Genomic DNA, 16,301 nt, shown 5'->3' on the forward strand with positions numbered 1-16,301 from the left:
CTCTTACATGGTTCTCTTTATCAAAATTATATTTCTGATTTATTTAGAAGGCCCCTCGGGGAAAATCCATTCATGAACAAAGTACAATGGTGTCAAGAATGCCATTAAACTTCTAATAGGTCTGAATGTACAATCCATTCATGAACAAACTTCTCAGTCATGTCTGAAATGAAAGTGGGTAGCCTTGCCTAAAACTTCTAGTAGGTCTGAATGCTTAACTAAAAATGCCATTAACTAACACTACCAAGCTATGGGTGGAGATTCAGGGTCGGGGTGAAATTAGATTACAAAGTGAATCCCCAAAACCCAAAGACTACAAAATGTTCAAGAGAAAAGGCCACTCAACCCTGTGATATGCCTTAGACAAATCCACTTTCAACATAAAATAACCGGTTTTACTTTTCTAATTTTTCATTGAATGGACAAGATGATATGAGGTAAAATATTTTTGAGTCTCAGAGAAAAAATTTTGGCAATTATATTGTAGGTTACATTATTGAGCCCAATGGGCCTAAAATCCTTGGCTTCTTCCACACTGTCATATTTGGGAATGAAGCAAATTAATGTTTGGTTTAGGGCCAATGCAATACAAGTAGGGTCTCAACTCTCAAATACAATCTTGAATCAATTGAGTTAATTTAGGGCCAATGAGGTACCACTAACAACGATGGAAAACCATGTGGAACCAATGCTAAAGACAACTTCCTTAACTTGTTTTCTTGTGAGGTGATCATTAGATTGAGACCATGGAAATCAGGAAAACAAAATAATTGTTTGAAACTGTTTCATAGTTGAAGGAGAGGATCCAGCCTCATCCTTTAGCCAATGGATAGCAGTTCTCCTCTTGTTTCTAGTACTCTTCTTCTCTATCCAGCCCAGCCAACGTTCAAGTTCAAATCTCACCTTTTGCTCCTCTCCACACATACCACATGCAACACCTGGACCTTATAGATAATAAAGCTGGTTCTCCTATCTTCGAATATGGTGGTGAATGCAGCTATATTTGTGTTTAGCCCAAGGATTTTGCATTTGTGATTAAACAAGCCAGCTGCAAAGTTTCACTTTTCATTAAAAGTATCATAGAACTCTCTATCTTTGAGCAAAAACGATTCAGAACGGGCTGCTTGAACCCCTGCTTCTCTGCTTAAGAAAAAACTTGTCCACAAAATTAGAGTGGACAATGTTTTTCTCTATTTGCTCTTTTTCCCTCTTATCACACCATAAACTATCCTCTCCTCTCGTATTGGGATGGCAATGATCCCACTTGAAATCAGAAATATTTTGCCGCCTCTGTAATAGAAGTGAGATTCGGCAGATACAGATATGTTGCATTTAAATAAAAACTAGCAGGGTAGGGGTGAAATAGAAAAATGCCATTCGAAGATACGAGAGGCAGTTTATGTATATATATATATATATATATATAGGCAGTTTAGGCAAGGCTGTTTGGGTCTGCCATGAGGTGTGCATATGGCTCATTATCCCTGCCCCTATTCCTTTGTAGGGGTGCTTACAATTTAGCTAACCAAAATGTGGGTTATTTTTTGACATTGAACCGATACTATTGGCCAACCAGTTAACTGGTTGACCGGTTTTGATGTTTGACCAGTTCGATTCTTTGGTTTGACCAGTTCAGTTAACTTTTAGTTTTTTAGGTTAATAAAATATTGAGCCAGTAATCCTTCAGCTTTTCAAAAATATCGAATTGAAATTGAACTGGTTGATTTGGTTAATTGGATTTTTCAGTTTGATTTTCTCGGTTTGATTTAGTTTTCAGGGTTTTTTTTTATGATCACCATGCGTCCCTACATATTTGGCTCTTAACCTAACCCAGTCCATCTATAATTTACAGCTTACTTTATTAGAGAGAGAAAAAAAGGGTTAAAAGAGATTTAAGAGAAAAAGGACTTAAAATGGATGAGGGGAGATGTGTTGCAAACATTGACTATTAAGGTTGAGAGAGAGAGAGTACTTATATATTTTATGAATGAAGACTCATGATGGTTTTAATTTTGTCTTATTATATTTTTAGTAATATTTATAATAATTTAATTTAAAGATAAATAACCACATGAGTGAGAAAGAAGAGGTATGATGAGAGGACTCCTTACCTCTCCACTGTCCTCTTTCTATTATTTTAGTGCAAGGGCACCTGCATGCTATATGCAAGTAAAAGGCGAAGATATAATTTGACATTACATAATTAAATTTAACTTGTATGATTTACACAAAAACCAAAACAAATATATAAATGACTTGGTACCCTAGTTGATCAAAGCCCTTATTTTGAAAGAGTGGTTCTGGATCTTCCGGTAGAAAGGCACAGTCGGTAGGCACACCAGTCAAGTGTCCCTTCTAAAGGTCTGATGTTGTTTCTGATTAATACAAAACTGTAATCTTGTAAACTTCATATTAATCCAGATCTTGGAAAGCCCCTATGATTTGAAATGTTTCTTTAGAGAGGGCAAATATAATGTCAAAATATGCATGCGTATTCTACAGGAATTTGCCATGTTTGAGAAACTCTAGCCGATTGCGGGTCCATTTCCCTACTCCCAATATATGTGATATGGCTTCTTTTTGTTGATTTTCTACTAATTCTTGCCTCCTCCAAAATCCAACTATCTTTCCAAAAAGAAGAAGAAAGAAATCAATCTGGGTACGCATTGGTGAAGTGTAGGACGAATTTCAAATCAACCTTCCACTCAAATGTAAGATGGTTGTTGTGGAAAAGAAATCAAGTGAAGTGAGCCATAATATCGTCTTATACCCTTTGCTTCCTTATTGCTCCTATCACTCTAATATCAGCCTCTTCCACACCTTTCACCATTTTGGGGAAAGGTGTAGGGGTAGATGACTAGTTGGGTAATGTCATTGTAAATCTTCCTAAAATTAATAGACACATGGGTGGGACCCACTAAGAAGTTATCCAATGGCTGTTTGAGATTTGAGAATATGGGTTTGCCATCCGCAGGGGGTGCCTCTGCTGCACTATAACAAGTGGAGTATGTAAACTAATAGCAATTTGTAACCCCCCAACTAACTTGGTAGGTATATGATACACATCGATTTGGATGACTTATATATTAGTAAATTACGAGTAAGTTGCTTCTGCTTGTAATCATGTCCAGTTCATTTCTACTGATGGTTAAATTATTTATTCATTACAACTAATCTCTTATTTCCACCATTTTCATTTTTCAGCTAGCATACCATACTTTTGAATTCAGAGTTGTGGATTTCAGGTGACACCAAAAGTGGGTGCTAATTCTAATTTCAGTGCAATTGAAATTCAGTTTCTTTTATTTATATTTTTTTTTTGTTTGGTAAAAGAAATTCAGTTCCACTCCTCAACAATCCACAATTTCAGTGGAATTGACAAAATTATAATTCAATTAATGTAGAGTCTCCTGTAGGGAAAGAAAGCATTCAGGATTTTCTACTCACTTTTTCTACCCTTGTCGTGAATTGGAGTCACACATCTCTATTATATATTGAGAGATGTGTGACTCTATTTCACTGCAGGTAGAGAGTGGGTAGGAAAAGTGAGTACGAAATCTGGCTCCAAAGAAAGCCTTATAGACACATTATTTTTTGGAGTGGATGGCCATTAATTACAATGGAGATTGGAGATCTCCCTCCACAAGAAATTCAAGCACAAATTCAGGAAAGGTCGTGCTACCTCATTCATTTATTAATACTTGCTTAATTAATATATGAATGTCCAAAATATTCATATAGTTACTATTGAGGTTAATTTCTACAGAAAAATAATACAAACTTTATGAAAATAAAAAAACAAAAAGAATTTAAAGTTATAACCTTACCTTTGAATGATTGATATGAAGGTTAATTTTGAAAAATAAATCAATTTCAGAAAGAGATAGAAAGGATTTGGAGTAGCAATTCATATGTAGAGAATTTAAAAAATAAATATTTTGATCAAAATAAATATATGAATATTTCGAACATTTGAATATCTAACAAAAAGGGTCTATTTGCAATTATGTCAAAAAAGGATTCAGCAATTTACCGAAATGAAATTGAAAGGAGAGCCTCTGCTGTATACATTTATGTCCTTCTCAGTTTTCATGATATTTGAAGCGTTATATTATACTTGTAATGATTCAGTAGGCCCATTTTGGACTGGCTCCTGATAAAGCTGAAACACCGAACACGGGAGATGCGAATAGCAAGCGATTGGGCCCCCAGTCTCTAGTCCAGGTTGCGAAGCACGACCCTCAGCCTCCTGAGCCAACTGAAATGCCAAAAGGCCCAAACCTTTGATTGGTCACGTGGGAACCCCAACGAAAAACCGCAAGTGTCGGTAGACTTTGACACTGTCCACGTGTCAATCACATAAAACAAGAAGACCATTGCCGTGGGACAGTGTTGGGTGCATTGTATTGATAGTAGATCCTACCTTTGAATTTGAAGCCTTATTCTATACTATACATGCACTGGTGACATATTTGGAGGTTAGGTCATAGGTGCCGTTGGATAGGAACCTTTACAGAATACCTTCTTGTTTTTTTATTTATTCTTGCACGGTTACAAAATACAAATGTTTGGTCAAGAATATCTGCCCAAGATTTCAATCTAACGGTTTTAATGTAGTAAAGTAAAAATCGAGGAGAGGGGAGTACCAGTACTGGTACGGACTATATTGCCATTGTTTAACTCAGGGGTGACTGACTCACTGATGAGAGGTCAGGGCTAGGGCTATATTAGGCAGGCGAGGTATAAAGAGAGAACAAATGTAAACAGGGGCTGGTTTTAATGTCGCCAACGTCTGTTCCAGTAATCATAAATCCACTCCACTAGCTCTCGGGCCTCAGCCAATAGAAAGAGTAGAGTGCCACTCTGCCACTCTTTCCTCTTTCTGCTGCTACCCTTCAACTAAACCCTCCTTTTTGAAATGCTGGCTCCCGACCAATCTTCATTCCATGCAACGAAGACAATCGGCATGGCAAAACACTCATATCGCTGCAAAATTTCCTCCTCGCTCACCGACGCTATTCTCTTCGTCGGAGGAGTCATGGTGGCCCTGCTACTCTTCTGCGCTCTCTGGTCCTCCATCATGCCTGTTCCCAACCCTACCCCTACTTTCTCTTCTGCTGTCACCCGGCCAAAGCCCTCTGTCTCGGAGGTATTCGCCTCAGATGATTGCGCCCAAGTTGTTGTGTCAATGAGGGTAAACCGAAGCCACGACCCCTCTTCTCCCACATTCTATGACGACCCCAACCTCAGCTACTACGTCGACAAAGACAAACCCATCAAGAACTGGGACAAGAAACGGCGTGAATGGCTGAAGCACCACCCATATTTTTCCCCCGGAATACAGGAGCGAATTCTCCTCGTGTCTGGATCGCAGCCATCGCCGTGCCAGAACCCCATCGGCGATCACCTCCTCCTGAGATTCTTCAAGAACAAAGTGGATTATTGCCGAATCCATGGCTACGATATCTTCTACAACAATGTCCTTTTGCACCCCGAGATGAAAACATTTTGGGCGAAGATTCCAGTGCTGCGAGCCGCGATGATTGCTCACCCGGAGGCGGAATGGATATGGTGGATGGACTCGGACGCGGCGTTCACGGACATGGATTTCAAGCTGCCTCTGGAGAGGTACAGGGAACACAACATGGTGGTTCACGGGTGGGAGAAATTGATATACGAGAAGAAAAGTTGGGTGAGCCTGAATGCGGGTGTGTTCCTCATTCGAAACTGCCAGTGGTCAATGGACTTTATGGACGTGTGGGCGAGCATGGGACCCCAGACACCCGATTACGACAAGTGGGGGAAGACCCAGAAATCAGTACTCAAGGACAAGGTATACGCAGAGTCGGACGACCAGTCCGGGCTGGTTTACTTACTGTTGGAGCAGAAGGAGAAATGGGCGGATAAGATTTATGTGGAGAGCCAGTACTACTTCGAAGGGTATTGGTTGGAGATCGTGGAGAGGTTGGAAAACATTAGCGACAGGTACGTAGGGATTGAGACAAGTGCGGGAGAGCTGAGAAGGCGACATGCCGAGAAGGTGAACGGCTACTATGCGCAGCTGAGGGAGCCGTATCTGAAGGAGGCTGGGTTCGGGTGGGGGAGCTGGAGACGCCCCTTCGTCACCCATTTTACTGGCTGTCAGCCCTGCAATGGAAATCACAACCGCATATATTCGGGGGAGAGCTGCTGGAAGGGAATGGAGAAAGCGCTGAATTTTGCAGATAATCAGGTATTGCGTACCTTCGGCTTCGTGCACGGTGACATGCTCGACTCTTCCTCCGTTTCTCCTCTGCCCTTTGATTATCCTTCTTCTGCCTAATTACTTGCTATTAATTAACTAGTAGCTAAAAACAGAAGAAGAAGAAGAAGAAGAAGAAGAAGAAGCGGACAAATTTAAGCTACGTTGTGTTGCGTTACTTGTCTAATCCCTGCTTGTTTTAACTTACTGGATTGCTGAGAGATCGAACCGAGGTTTTGCTTAATAAATTAAATGAAACTGTATGTGGTCATTGGTCAGACCAAGTTGATCGAGAGGGTTAGAATGAGGAGACTAAAAGTAAAAAAAAAAAAAAAAATTACTTTTTTATGCTCGAAGAAGTAGTACGAAATTATTTAGTAGTTGATGAATTGTACTTTTTTTTATGTACTATATATTGGAACATTAAACAATTGGCACGGTTATTTGTAAGCTCTATAGCTATGCTTCCTCATAAAAAGGAATTGGGTTTGAATTTCTATTGTCAGGGTTGATTAATTAGAATTCATGCATGACCAGTGTTGGCGATTATCTAACAAGTAAATCAAAGTTCACAATGGACCGGGTTAACAGTAATTGCAATCAGTTTGAAGCAGGTCCAATCCAACAATAAGAAAATTTCGTTTAGTTCAATTGAATTATTCTATGTTATAGGAATTAATTTCATGCATAATCCCTTTGTAGATAAGACTATAAGAGTAGACAACCCCGCTGAAGAAAATTTTTTCCAATAAATTGAAACAAATCAGAACTTCTTTGTCACTACCACCCATGCATATTTCTAGTTCCGTTAGAATCGTCAGGTCTCTTATGTTGCATAATTAAACAGAAAAAATTACGACCAAGGTTCAGAAACAGAAAGTATCACAACGTATGTATATCGTATGATACATATATATCAGTTTTCAGGGTCACAAATATGTTGAATACTTAGAGTTAGGCCTATTTAATAGATTCAGATGTTAATATTCATCTTAACGCATATGTCTAAAAAGTGATCAGACTAAAAGAAATGAAAAAAGTAAAATATGTGGTTAAACACAATTAATTATATGGTCTGTATAATCTTGATTTTCAGTTTTATCAGGCAGTCTGATTCCCATCTGGTCTATTAGGTTTTAGAAAATTGCCTAAAAATTTAAGGCTATGTTTGGTTTCAAGGAAAAGGTAAGGAAAGGAAGGGAAAAATATGAAAACTTATACAAAGTTTGTAAAGATTTTTCTACCTTTCCCTTCCTTTTCCTACTTTTTATTTCAAACCAAACATAGCCTAAAAATATTCAATGTAAATTAAGGAGGGGCCTTTAGGTCTCCTTTGGAAGAGGATGTATCTCAACTACATTATACAATGGAGCCTATCCTTTTTATAATAACTGCCTTATTTGAAGACTCCATGTGGAGAAAATATCTCAATTTAGTCTAGTGATTAATCAATAGATAATAGATTAGCGTGCTTTTTTTTTTTTTTTTTGAAGGCAGATTAGCATGTTTCTCTCACGCCCTAAATAGCTTTTCACATTTTAACATCTCCTTTTCAATGTTTCTTTTTTCTTTTTATGTTAATAATGGATCACCTTGGTACTTTGACACTTCATAATTAAAGAAACAACTGGCTTTGTGTTAGGTTCATGGAATGAAGTTAAATTTTGGTGAAAACCTTCTAGATGGGACACTTTGTTATTTTGTATGTAGTTTGGGCAGATTTAGCCACACAAATAGCCAACCTGAGCATGCAGAAAATACTAAGGGTGAGCAAATGGGTAGGTTTTATTCAAAACCAAATAGAATTGACCTTGAACTAGTCTTGAATTGACCCTACCCAATCTGTTACAGGGTAGGGTCGCTCCAAATTCTTGGAACTGACCCCACTCAAGTTGGTTCCAAGATTTAGGGGTTTATCCTATCTGAACCAACTTGATGAAGCAGCCTCGGTTGACTTTCTTAATACCGGCCTTGGAACCAAATTTGTCTTGAAATAAACTCCAAAACATTTTTAAGAATGTGAAGATTTGAATCCAAGCATTCATGATTACAAGAGCCATTGTCTCACTTAATCATTGGGTTACTTAAATGATTTGGTCATTTGTTTTCATTTTAATATTTGATTGTGTATAATAAATAATATAAAAGGTAATATTTACAAAATTTAAATTATAATGATAAATTTAAAATCATATATTAATATTATGGTAATCTTCATATTAAATTATTTAATTTAATCAATAAGGATTATATAAGTTTTAAACTATATATTATCATTATTGAAAATCAAGTTTGTAAAGGACACGTTTCGTGTTTTTCTTTTTCTTTTTTTTTTTTTTAGAAATGTAAGAGTAAAGAAAGAACAAGTTCCACAGGTAAACCCTAAAACTAACTTCAAAACCACCAAGGCCAGAACTGACCTTCATAGAATAGGTTTCAATTCCAGAAACATGAAACCAATTCCTATAAGTAGATTCCTGATTCTTCCATGGAATTGAACCAAACCGACCCGTGCACACTCTGAAAAAAGACACATGAAGAGAGACCGTTCAGTTAATTATGAACACAGAAAGTCCCCGAGTCTGGATTTGGACCATTCAGTTAGTTGTCAATACAAGTTCCTTGAGTCTGGATTTGCTCCTCACACCAACCTCAGAGCACTTGGAACTGCACGGCAGAACATTTCCCTATTTATAAGTTAACATCATAGAGATATGTTTCCAATGCATAGCTACAACGCGCTGGGAGGTTGGTGTGAGGCCCTCTGTCTCTGTGAGAAGCAAATCTAAATTCAGAGACCTCTTTTCTACCTTGGTCATGTACGGTTGTACATTACTATGTCAATACTCCGTTTGAGAAAGACTTGAGACAATGCGAGTCTCGATCTGCTCCTCACAAAGCACTATCCTATTTCTTCCACGTACCGAGAAAATGTGACTAATGGGCTTATGGGCTTAAAACTTTGGGTACCCCAGCAACATTTGGCCCTATACTTCAATTGCATCTGCCTTGCCTTTGATTTGGACCTCTTTGGTATTCCATAATTACTCAACCTTGGTCCTTTAGTTCTAACACTAAAATCGAAACTGTACTTCATATGAAGGATCTACTGGATTAGATATGTGTTTACGTTTCTGAATCTCCACTGGCCCAGGGCTTTATGCTATGTTTGGTTGGATGGAATTGGAGAATATGAGAGAAACTGGACCTTAAGGACAATTGTTAATAAAATTTGTGAAATTCCTAGAAACCTTTCTCTAAATATTTTTCTTTCTTGTTTTTCTTACAAACCAAACACAGCTAGTGCCCACTTGGGAGGATTGAATGGAGGAGCCTTTGGCTTCCAATGTGGACCCTACATGGACAGCTTATAAGCTATATATGGAATATGGTAAAAAATCTAAAGAACCCAAATCGGCTATCGTCAGCCTCTTTAAATAGGTTATGGCGAGCACTTCAAAGCAGCTGAATAGCCTTATAATTCATGAATGGGCACAAAAGTGGCTTCTAGCTTTATGAGGTGAGCCCCATCCAAATAATTCATAAGCTATGTCCTATGTTTGGTGAAAGAACAGGGAAGCCCAATCAAAGCTTTAGCCCCTCAAATAGGAGGCAGGCTTCAGTAAGTGCAACTCCATGCTTACACCGTTCGAAGAGCCTTTTCCAATTATGCATTGGGAATATCTCCTCATGAAAGAAAGCACATAAGTATGGAGATATTGAGACCGAATCAGCCCCCCACAAGACTACCCCCACAACATTCCACAGCACATTTCCGCCGTGTATTGGGAACATCTTTCAATGATGATATCATCATTCCCGGTATTATCATCGGGAGATGTTCTCAATACACCGTGGGGATGTGCTGTGAGACGTTGTGGGGGACAGTCTTGTGGGGGCTGATTTGAACTCGGAGATATTCCTAATGCAAGGCTGTCAAGGTTGTTCGAACGGTCATTGCACTGATCGAAGCTGAACTCCTCAAACAGGTTCTTATTTTAAACCTTAGATTCTCCAAGTGAAAGCATCAAAGCAATGGCTTAAGATTAACGTTTACATTTTTACTATTATCTGAAACTCACCATGACCTTTTAGGTATGTTATCTAAATTCATCATAACTTTAAACCTCCACCCCAAGTGATTTAGCATCGAAAGATAAATGGCTTTATCAAATTTCCCATACTACCCCTCCAAATATCCTTGTTAGAGTTCAATGTGAAAAGCATTCTTCATCATCTTCTTGCTTTGCTCGCATACTATGAACCCACCAGGAAGCGTAGACCCTCCAATTAGAGGCATACATGTTGCCTCATTGGTGTTAACAACGAGACCGGATCTGCTCCTCACACAGGGAGCGTCATAACGACCTTACAGGCACATCTCACCGTGTATTGGGAACATCTCCCGTACTTATGTGCTATTATTTGTGGGAGATGTTCCCAATGCATGATGGGATGTGCCTGTGAGGTCATTGTGAGGCGCCCTGTGTGAGGAGCAGATCTCAATTCGTTAATAACAGACTAATAGTTCTTTGCCATTAACATTCATTTGGGCATGGTTTTCAAAACCGGACCGGTTCTGTTTTCCCCAAAGAAAATCGTTGATTTTGGTCAGCAAACCGCTGAACCGGGCGTTCGATTCGAATGGTCGGACCATTCGACCTGGTAACCGGACACCTGACCGGTTCAGTCTCTAGGTCAGTTTTAAAAACCATGCATTCGGGTGGTTGAACTGGCCACTAACAGACAATAAAAGCCAAAACCCCTTACATTCGGCTAGTTGAAGCTTCCAAGACACAAGTTTGAATTTTCCCTTCCCTCTCACATTCAGATTCACCTCCCACAGCCCCACCCTCTCTTATCCAAACACTATCCCATTACCAGATCACCGGTGACTAACGTTCGATGGCAAGAAATCAACCGGCGATTGATGGTAAGTTCCTTTTCTTCTTCTGTTCTCATTATTATTTTATATTTTTATGTTCACTCCATGACCACGTTGGGCTTTGTGTTTTATCTGCTCTCCATGACCACATTGAGCTCTATTCGGCTTCATTTGGATGTATTATCTCACCCCCAAAATTAGTGGAGAATTTGAGTTGTATCCTTTTCAGTTTCTCCTTACGATTTCTTGAGATTTCATTTTCTCTTTATTTCCCATCGGGCTTTAAGCCAACTTTAGCTCAATATCCTTCACAGGAGTATTATGAACATGACCATTAACTTCAATCTAGTTATCATGCTGCTATTTTTGAGTTTGAACCATGGTGTATCCGGAAGCGTGTCGTTAACCACTTCAGAACACCAGTTTTAATATTTATAATTTTTTTTCAATTCTCAAACATCTACAAATGCAGTAAATGGTGAGAACGGGTCGTATCCACAGGGAAGCGAGGGAAAAATCATTATTTACTTAAATCCGAGAAAGAGAACACAATTGAGAGTTAAAGAAACACAGAATTTAATTAATTAAACTGAAATTCATTAAAATAAAATTTGAACAGTGTTGGAAGTGAAAAGTGTAAAAAAATAAATAAATAAATAAAAGGAATGAAATAAGAAGTCTGTAATATGATCAGAGGTATCAGTCTCTGGATCTTTCCTTTGACCCTCGAACTTTTCGAGCTAGGCCTTCCGTCTTACTCGGCCGAATTCCAAATCTGCAGAAAAGAAAACAAAAATAAACTAAATGAAAGTAAATTGTAGAAAGAAAAAAAAATAGAACTGGAAATGAAAGAACAGAAATTAAATCTAAGACTAATTGTTGGGATTCGAATCTAGAGGTGGTAGTAGTGGCTTAGGCGAACTGCAAGCAGGAACCCCTTCTCTTGCCTGGGTGTCCTCCTCTTCCTCTACCCTTGAACTTCTCAAGATTAGCCTTTCGTCTTACCTGGGGGCAGAATCCAACCCCTTCTCAAGAGCCCTTGGGTCTTTTTTATAGAGAAGGATCGACACAACTGGGATTAGAGAGAAAAAGGGGGGCGTCAGCTAGGTTTTAGCAAAGATATGGGCGCCCTAGGGTTTCTAATGAAGGGTTAGGATGGTTCTAGGTTGATCCTAAGGCTAAGAAGAGGAGGAGATGTCACCCAATATTATGTATGGCTGAGATTTGGGTGCCCAATAATAGAGGGTGGAGATTAAGGCGCCTAGGGTTGAAAGGTGGAGATTAAAAGGAGTGGGAGGCGCCCTAGAGTGGATGGCTAAGATAGAAAATGGAATGGAAGACTAAGATCTAATAACTAGGGGCCGAATGGTGAGGATTTGAAGTTAGGTGGCACCCAAGGGTTAAAAAGCTAAAAGGAGAGTGCCTTAAAATGAATGGTGGGGATTAGAAGGGATGGAAGGTGGAGATTGAGCGGTTAGGGGTGGCTAGGGTTTGCTAAGGATGAAAAAAGTAAGTTAGACAGCGCCCTAGGGTTTGCCAATGAGAGGGGAGCATGATAATACAATAGGAGGGGTGCCATTCTGGGTTTAGCAGATTGGAGGTGCCCTCCTGTTCTTAGTTTTTCACAAAAACACCCCTCTCTCAACTGGACTTCACACCAACTTCCCAAAAATTGCATTTTAGCCATGTAACTTGACTATTCTAGGGCTGAAAATACCCCTGAAATGATGCCCTTAAGGCATCAAAATACAAAGTTATCACACCCCCCAACTTAACCATTGCTAGTCCCTTAGCAACGCAACCTTAAAATTACACTGAGTAAAGAGATCATTCCCATTGTAACATCATTTCTCACAAAATTAGCCAAGTATCCCGATTCTAGAATTCTCAAACTTTGTATAGATCGGTATTGGGCTTAAGGGGTAAAATTGTCCTAATTCGAATATCGCAGAAACTTGGCTTAAAAATTTTATTTACCATTCCATTTGAAGACTGTCTTGATAAGCTGAGATTGATTTTTGAAATCAGGTGGGTATTTTTCTTATCATTTTTTACAGTAGATTTCTACCCCTAAACTTGATATGCACACTTATTTTTATTGTTACCTTCCATTGTTTTATTTGAATCTCGACACTTGCCTTAGGTGAAAAGACCCGATTACTAAGCGTTAGGTAAGTGTCTTTGGCACTCCTTTTCCATTTGACGCGAATCTCGACACTTGACTTAGGTGAAGAGACTCAGTTATTAAGCGTAGGGTGTCTATTGACCTTTTATTCTCTCTCTTTTTTTTTTTTTGCAATATTGTTCAGGGTAGCCCACTATTTCTAACAATTTGAAGAATTTTTGTTTAATTTCTCCATCTTTTTCTTCTTATCTTGGTAGGGGCAAACTCGGGAGTATTTTCCAATTTCTAAACAATTTCGACAATATTCAAATAAAACCAATTTTTACTCCTATCACTTACTACCAATTTCCACAAAATTCAATATTCTTTTATCAATTTCCTCAACTTTTTCTGTTTGGGAATCTCTTTTAATGGAAAATTTTTAAAAATTTCTTAGTAAAATTTTTAGTTATGCATTTCTGAAGGCTTAGCTTCTCAATTTTTTTTTCAATTTTTCTCTCTCTTTCCTCTCTCCCCAACTTAAGTGTCATTGCCCCCAATGGCATGACTAGGATGATGTAAAAGGGACTTGGGCTAAAGGGATCAATCAAGAGGATTTTCTTGAGGGGTTCAAGGTCTGTCGACTGGTCTCAAATCAAGAAAAAAAAACTCTAATCCTAAAAACAACTGGAAACTACGTTGGGTTGCCTCACAACCAATGCTAAGTTTAACATCTTCGGCCAGACACATTTATTCACTTCTTCCATCCAGACTCTTAGACTCACTTTCTTCTTCATACAAACAACGCTCAAACTGGGCTAACTAAGGGGTAGACAAGTCATCCAAAAGATCCTCCACTATATCCACATTGCACTCATCTTCCCATAGGTTTGGATACTTAGAGGCACTAAAAACATTTAATTGGACCTTTTGCTTCCCAAATGAAATGTCTGTTTCTCCCGATTTACAGTTAATGTTTGCATTGGTCGTTACTAGAAATGGCCGTCCTAAGATTATCAGGTTATGGTTCACTTCCTCGATTGGGGTCATGTTTAGGACAACAAAATCTACAAGGAAATAACAATTCTCTATCCTGATAATGACGTTCTCGATAACATCTTGAGGAGTCTTGACTAACCAATCAGTGTGCAGAATTACGGGGGTAGGTTTTAACTCGCCTATCCTAAACCTTTCATAGATAATGAATGGAAGTAGATTTACACTAGCCCCAAGATCCAATAGGGCCCGATCAAAGGTGATTCCAGAGATGACACAGCTTATGAAAGGAGCACTCGGGTCTTTTATCTTTCGGGGTAGTTGGTTTAGGAGGACCGCACTAACGTCTATCGAGAGCATCACTTTTTGTGGGGCTGCTCATGGCTCCCTCTTTTGAGTGCACAGCTCTTTCAGAAACTTGGTATAGGCTGGGACATGTTGAATCACATCGAGGAGAGGGATGTTAATATGGACTTTTTAAAGAGCTCCCTGATCTCCTCGTTGTGAATCCCTTTCTTCTTTCACAACGACCCATCTGTGAGTACGGTTGGAAAGGGGACCACAGGTTGGTTCACTAAAGGTTATTCTTCTAAAGTTTCCTTTCCTTCTTCTTCTCCCCCCCAACTTAGGGTCTTCTTGCTCCTTTTCTTCTTCTTTAATTTTCTTTTCCTCATGCGGGTCTTCTAAAATTCTCTCACCCCTTAAGGTTGTAACAGCTTTGGCATTTTTGAATTGAGGGTTCTTAGGAGGTGGTTGAATTTGTTGTGGAGGAAGACCTAGTAGCTGATTCCTAGGATTTGCAACCGATTGACTCAGTAATTGCCCTATTTCTCTCCTCACATAAGCTTAGGCTAGCTGTCCTATTTGGCTTTCTAATCTGGCAATGGACTATTGTTGATTTAGGATTAGTTGCTGAAGCTACATGAATTGATCATCTACTGTACGGGTTTGAGGAGGTTGAGGGTAAGTATGATACGGTTGGGTCAGTTGGTTCCTAGGGTACATCTGCTGGAATTGGTTCTGTACTTGTGGCTTCTGAAACTGTTGGGCCATGGAGTTAGAGGGATGATGATACTGTTGGGACTGTGAATTGGGTTGATGTGTCTTCCAAGAAAAGTTTGGGTGATTTCTCCACCCAGGGTTGTAATTATTTGAGAATGGATTATTGTCGGGCCTAGAGAAACTCTGGGCTACTTGAACCTGTTCTTGGATAAATGGCGAAAACTGGGCCGCCGTGGGACAATCATTAACCTGGTGGACCGGGCTGGCACAAATGGTGCAAACTTCAGGATAGGGTGTAGATGGGCCCGGTTGCTGGTTAAAGGTGAAAAACTTATCAAGCTTCTAGTTCATTCTTGAGATGGCATTCAAGTTCATTCTTGCCTTGGGCTCTGTATTATTCTTGACTTCATAAAGCCCTGCCCTGTTTGTAGGTCCCACCGACCTTTCATAGGAATACAAGGATGCGTTATTGATGGAGTTTTCACTCAAGGTCTTGAAAAGCGCATACACTTCATCCTCACTTTTGCTCTTAAATGCCCCCCCATAGGTTGCATCTACCATTTGCATGTATTGATCCGTCAAACCTTTATAGAAGGCTTGACAATTTGCCACTAGGACAGGCCATGGTGTGGGAATTTTCTCATTAACTCCTTCATTCTCTCCCAAGCCTCATGAATTTGTTCACCCGGTGTTTGGGTGAATCCAGTGATGGCTTTTCTCATGGTATTGGTTCATCCTATAGGGTAGAACTTTCTAAGGAATTCTTATTGCATTTCTACCCAAGTTCTAATAAGTCTCCCTATAGTTCCCAACCAGTGTTTGGCCTTATCTTTCAACGAAAAGGGGAAAAGAGTCAATCTAAGGGCATCATCATTGAAGTTCTGGATCCTTACAGAGGAACGGATTTCCAGAAACTCGTCTATGTGTTTGTATGGGTCCTCATTCGGGTTCCCATAGAAAGAGGGGAGCATCTGGGTTGTGCTTGACTTAATCTCATACTGTAAGGCTTGAGTATTTGGCAATTGTATGCAGGATGAAGGGTTATATTGGGTTGGAGTGAAGTATTCCTTCAA

The 16,301-nt window shown here is 39.3% G+C and overlaps 1 non-coding gene and 1 pseudogene across 2 annotated transcripts; both read left to right on the plus strand.

Moving 5' to 3' along the window:
• Nucleotides 1-4,781: 4,781 nt before the first annotated feature.
• Nucleotides 4,782-6,765, plus strand: LOC104609734 (galactomannan galactosyltransferase 1 pseudogene; annotated as a pseudogene). Its single transcript, XR_016080087.1, has one exon. The product of XR_016080087.1 is annotated as a galactomannan galactosyltransferase 1 pseudogene (transcript).
• Nucleotides 6,766-15,846: 9,081 nt separating this feature from the next.
• Nucleotides 15,847-15,953, plus strand: LOC148803778 (small nucleolar RNA R71). Its single transcript, XR_016081621.1, has one exon. It is a non-coding gene; the product is annotated as a small nucleolar RNA R71 (small nucleolar RNA).
• Nucleotides 15,954-16,301: the final 348 nt, after the last annotated feature.

The sequence above is a fragment of the Nelumbo nucifera genome, chromosome 1 (genome assembly GCF_055504915.1).
Source record: "Nelumbo nucifera cultivar China Antique chromosome 1, China Antique-T2T, whole genome shotgun sequence".
NCBI classification, from domain to species: domain Eukaryota; kingdom Viridiplantae; phylum Streptophyta; class Magnoliopsida; order Proteales; family Nelumbonaceae; genus Nelumbo; species Nelumbo nucifera.